Source organism: Scleropages formosus, chromosome 2 (assembly GCF_900964775.1).
Source record: "Scleropages formosus chromosome 2, fSclFor1.1, whole genome shotgun sequence".
NCBI classification, from domain to species: Eukaryota; Metazoa; Chordata; class Actinopteri; order Osteoglossiformes; family Osteoglossidae; genus Scleropages; species Scleropages formosus.
Window position 1 is genome coordinate 21755173 of NC_041807.1, and position 6000 is coordinate 21761172.

General features: G+C 44.0%; 1 protein-coding gene across 3 annotated transcripts in view; it reads right to left on the reverse strand.

Annotated features, from left to right (window-relative positions):
* LOC114912536 (receptor-type tyrosine-protein phosphatase S-like) overlaps nucleotides 1-5604 on the reverse strand; it is a 150168-nt gene extending 144564 nt beyond the window's left edge. For all 3 annotated transcript variants that reach the window (XM_029259771.1, XM_029259773.1, XM_029259766.1), the window contains exon 1: nucleotides 5267-5604. The gene's annotated coding sequence lies outside the window, so the exon portion shown is untranslated. The remainder of the gene's footprint in view (nucleotides 1-5266) is intronic.
* Between the last annotated feature and the right edge of the window lie 396 nt (nucleotides 5605-6000).

The following is a 6000-nucleotide window of genomic DNA, read 5'->3' on the forward strand; positions in this document are numbered from 1 at the left end:
TGTGGAAATGCAGAAATAGAAATGAAACCAAAATAATGCCCTTTACTCAATGGCAGTTACAACCAGACCAATAACAACATCCTATGTGACCTTTTCTGAAAAAGTAACATCGGGAAAATTCCTTCCTTGGAGGCAGAATCTCACAAAGTGATCCCAGCATTTAGAATCCCATTCCATTAATTTCTTCATTCCTTCATCCATTTATGCTCCTTTCAAATAATTATCTGTCATTTCAGAAGTCAAGTGTCATATCCTTCAGCTTGAAGAATTCTGTGTTATGGGCCAATGAATAACTAAATTAAGAAGTATTGGCTTGGAGCTTGATTATTGCTTTAAAGTATTTCTGAATACAAAAGTGTTCTTCTTTGTGGATCTCTGTATTTCATATTTAAAGTCTGGCTCTCCCTAGTTAGGCAAATCCAAAAATGGGAAATTAGCTGTGAGAAGTAATAACTTGCCAGAGCTTTACTACTTGTTTTCCATTAGTACGGAATGTGGCTGCAGCTGCAGTAAAGTGAGTTTAAGTTACATTTCATCAGTATCGATGGACAGCCCCCTGTATGGTATTTAAAGTGACTTAAGTGTTTTAAAACACATCAACGACTTTTTTGAGAAAGTTTTTGGCGATATAAAGTCACCATTAGGTGTCACAAACTCACAATTTGACAGGCTCCTTAATTTTCTGACTAAAGGTTTACACAAAAAGTGTTACTAAAGACCCCAGGTTAGACAAACTGTTTTTGACAGTCCTGCTCCATGTTTCCATGGCACGCTGTTACTGTTGATCCTTCACTGAAAATATATAAAGGATTCATTCAGTGTCTATTAAAGATTTTTTTCAGCATTCTGTGTGCTAATCCTCTGGATGTTTACACCTCTCCAAAACAAAGGACAGCAGAGAATGTACTATAGTGTTTATAGGAAGGGAAGAACATTTTGACATTGACATTTTCCTACTTAGAAATTCAAATCCTCTGACTTTGAGGAAACATAAAAGGAAAAAAGACCTGAATGTTTATTTAAAGGTGACAACTAACAAGTTCTCTCCTGATAATTAAGCTGCCACATTCTGAGCAATGGGAATTTGCATAACGCCCATGTTTTCCCTTTTAAACTTGGTGCAGTTCCTTTGGGTAATGTCAAAGCCAAATAAAGCTCTGTATTTTTTTGCATTTTTGACATTCAGCATCAACACTGTAACTGTTTGAGACATATGTTGGAAAATAACCAGTTGGCTGCAAGTGACTCAACAATCTAGAATTAAAGATGGGACAGAAAATTGGGTGATAGAGGCCTACGGCCTAAAAGTGGACATCACCGTGTGAAGTGTCAGAGGTTACATACCACAGTAATATCTAGTAAGAGGAAGAACGAGTGGAAAGTGCACTCATACTGTTAGCTTTTCACCTCACCAGTGACCTCTGTTGGGTTTATGTAACATCTCACTGCAGGGCTGCAAAAATCCTTTTTTGAAGGCTGCGACTTAAATGAAGAAGAAAATACATAAAGCTGCAGTGCTTCTCTGTAATACTTAACATGATGCATTATTATTTAGAGTTATCATATGTCGATCAGCAAGAAATATCAAGCACAGTGAAAAAACATGGTGCAGTCCCAATGGAATTTAATATTACAAAAAAACCTTAATAATAATAATAATAATAATAAAAATAATAATAATAATGTATTTTACAACCCTTCCAATTTCATAAAACAAAGCATTTCGGTATGTTCCCACATAACCTGAAGAGTCCTGTGAGGACAAACACAGTAAAAAAGCCTGGTTCAAGTGCTACAGACAAGCCCAGAAGAAGCGCTGCAAGGCAGAGAAATGTTCATTACTGTGTCTTAGTGCAACATAGTGTAGCTGCACAGATAAATCATCACTGCTGGCAAAAGGGCTGACCAGACCCCCCACAGCACAGAGTAGCGCACAAAGACATGATTTAATGATTTCTTCCAACGAAAGCTGATACAAAACACAGGCGCGATATAACACAGGGTAGATACAGAACACAGGCCAGATAAAACACAAAGCATAATACAGAGCAGGTAAAACATAAAGCAGGTAAAATATGGTACATGTACAACTCATGGCAGATTCAAGTTGTTCACTGTGGCCATTCTCCTGCCATCTCACAGCTTTACACAGAACCACTTTGCTTCCATTTAGTACATGTAAAATGTGTTCCAGACTTCAAAGCATTTATGGGCAGAAACAGTGTACATACTGCTTTTATTAATTAGAAAATATTTTAGCAGGAATTCTAAATTCCAAAATTAACAGAAAAATATGTATATAGGCAAGGGGCACGGCGGGTTTGGCCGGTGACCGCTGTGTGGCGGGTCTGGGGTTCGAGCTCTGCTTGCGGCAGACTGTTAACCTGTCCAGGGTGTGTCCCCTCCCCCTTTGGCCTTGCGCCCTGTGTTGCCAGGTAGGCTCCGGCTCGCCGCAACCCCGCTCGGGACAAGTGGTTGTAGATGTTGGTTATGTATATATGCTATCATTTTAAACCACGGAGAAGTACATGTGAATAGTGAATTACATTTCATTATTATCACTGAAACAGTTTGTATCTTTTCCTAAATAAATGTAGAAATAGAGCAATTTCTGAGCAGAAGAATTCCTGTGTGATCCATTTTATGCTCAAAACCTTAAAATCGCATCAGTTATAGCAGCAAGCATGTATGTGCTTGTAGTGTGTGAATGTTGAATTCTGGATTTAGAATTACTGTAAAAAAAACATGTTTTTGGTGCTGCTGATATTATAAAGCGTGGTCCATGTAGTCTGTTAACTGAAGAGGATGCGTCAACGGTGTGTTTTAAGACACCTGAGCTGCATTTGCAGTACGATAATGCTTTTCTCCAAAGCCACCTGCTATTTACCAATTTGTGCAACAGGACGATTTTTACTGGAGCAATTCAGCATACTACCGTTGACCGAGACGAGAGTGCTTGAACAGGAGGTGGAATTGGAACCTGGGTCCTTTCATTTTGAGGGTTCAGCCCTAGCCACTACGCCACCACCTGCCCCCCCAGCAGAACTACAATTCACACACCACCAGCAGCAAGGAGAATTAGCGGACTGGTTAGATGAGCCGTCGTACGTCCAGCCTGTGCTCTTTCTCAGGGCCGCCCAGGAGACCCCACATCGAGCACTTGAACTTCCCTCCCGCAATGGGAAACGACAACACGCGCTAACGTCGTGAACGCGATTAGATTACGACGAGCGCGCACCCGCCACGGGCCGCCGTAACCGCGTTAAGGGAGCAAAGGAAAAGGCAATTGTGTCAAAACAGCCAGTGTCCCGTAACGCACAGTGCGAGGAGCGCACGAGCCGCAGCACCGCAGGCGCACTTAGAGCCAGCGTCTTTCAAAATCTATATTCATATCAGGTCCGGCCGGTCGGCTGTGATCAAAAGCAGTCGCGCACACACTTTTCCTCATGTCGTGTTTTTTTTTTTTTTTAACCTCTTCACTATGAAACAATGACGCTTCCCCCACAGAGCATTTAAAGAGTAAAGACGGCAGAGCACAATCATAACCCCCCACCGAGCTTCTGCACAACAACGTGATTTTATTCTTTTGTAAGCGTTACTATATATTAATTTTGTTTATTGCAATCCAAATGCACAACACCAGCAGCAGGGCCGGGCGGACTATCGATTCCGTAATGCATAATCACCTGACAAACAGTTCTGGATAATAACAGCAGTAAGGTAAGCGCTAAAATCTGCACCAAAACCGCCGAATATTTAATTGACACCTAATTAAGATTGACGGGAGAGAGTGAAAACGCGCGAAGCGCAACACGCAGGACCAGGACCACTCGTGGCTCCCGGCGGTGTTTGGTGTTTTACGTCTTATATCTTCATCATTACATTAAATCCATTATGTTTCAGTGTTGTGTTGTCTACATCTGTCCGCTTAAGTGCATTTTTTTGGAAAAAATGCAGCGGCGTCAGAAAAAACAAAAAAATGACACTTACTGTTGCACGCAGGAGAACGCGCTGCCTCCGTTCCCAAGTAACCAACCCACGAAAGATAGCGTTATTTATAATAAAACACGCAAAGAACAGTGAAATTCAGAGCCTGCATGAAAGGACCGTGTTTTTTATTTTTTTTTTTTTAATACTAGTCAAGACGCTCCATTTCACTGACAACCTACAAACAGTTTTACAAGTCTCTGTGACGGACCGCTGAGGGGAGAAGCGGACTATCAAATGTTAGTTAATGCAGCAAAACATATTTTAACACGCAGATAATTAACGGCAAATTAAATACACCCTTATGACTTGTTCAAAATGACCTGCACGCACTGACTAAGACAGAGAGTTCTGCAACCCTCGAAACACAAGTTTGTTTTTTGTCCTGGGAGTCTAGCAACACAGCAAGCCGAAAAAAGATGTAAATATAAATAAAGCATGATAAATATTAGTTATCTTTTCCACTTCCAGTGGCATGTGAAATATATAAATATATAAAACGACGACACAAATTACTAACAATTAGTTTAATAAACCTATGCTACCGGGTCGTTAAATATAATATAACCAAAAAAATAACAGGGGATTTATTGGTCAAAAGACAGCACTCACGGACAAACAGACATGGCAAAGCATGAAGTATAATAAGCATAATTTTTACAGCTTCTGGACTGGAGCAGACGTTTCAACAAGTAAATTACCTCCGGATTTTAAACTCGGGGAAACACCTGCCGTGTTTTTCCCCCCATATGATTCAACACAATCGTGTTATCTCACGACGAGAAAAGATCCGTGTGTGTGGATCGGACGCGGCGACGCTGTCAATGTGCTGTCAGGGGTTCCGTGTTCTCGCGGCAAACGCGAATGAGCGGACGGGATACGCGCGGAGCGCGGTGCCGCGCGAGCATCCCGCACATTCCCCGCCACTGTCACCCCACCGCTAGCATCATCTCTGCAGCATCAGCATGAACTTAACACAGGCAACTCGGTGCCGTCGAAACCAAGCCCACCCAACGCAGACAAATAAGGGCTCCCACGCACGCGACAATACAATTTAAATACCCTCATGGGCAGATCTGCTGTCACGCACCGCTCGCCAAGTGGACACAAGTAACAAAGCGAAGTGTCAGCGGACACTCCCCGCATCATCCGAATGTCCGGAGCGGCACAGAAGGTCCCTGACTGACAGGGGGGGAACACACACATGCACCCACCTCCCCATTCCGTCCACTCCTCCACACTTACACACAAAAAAAAAAAAAAAAATCACTGTCCTTACCTTTACGGATCACGGTTCTCCCTTTTCCCCACTGGTTCAGCACGCGCAGATGCCCCCCTCACATGATCTTCCTCGCGAAACAACAAATGAGTAATCCCGTGTGCGTAACGCGCGTCCCGCAGCAGATCCAGAGATGCTGGGCGTGTGTCGTGGTGCAGAAGGTTGGAAATCCTCACCCGGTAGTGCAGAGTGCTCGCCGTGTGCGGTATGGCAGCACTGCTCCGGAGCCGCGCTCGCAGGAAGCGCGCAGCTGGCCGCGCGGAGAGCTGAGGGGGTGATGTCATAGACACCCCACCTCCTCGCGCGTCCCCCTCTCTGTCAGCATCCTCCCCTCCCCTCACCGTCTCCTAGCTTCCACTCTCCTCCCGCGTCCCCCACTTACGTGATGAAGTCATGCGCGTTCCGCACACCGCCCTCCAGCCTCCTTTAAAACACACCCCTGTGGATGAGGCGAGAGCGCGGGCGCCGCGAAACACGGCAATGGAGCAGGCGATGGGCGCGCTTTAAAGAGCAGCGCTTTCCTTCCACATCAGGAGCTGGAATAAACCCCATAATAAAACATATATATAGTGCCCAAGCCTCGGTATTCACGTGCAACGTTATTCTTTATTGTTCCCTGACTTAAGAAGGGCAGCAGGTGGCGCAGTGATTAGGGCTTCTCCCGCGCAATCACAAGAAGGCACTTTTTTCAAATCACACTCCTCCATACTCGTGATCAAGGTATTTGCCCTGAA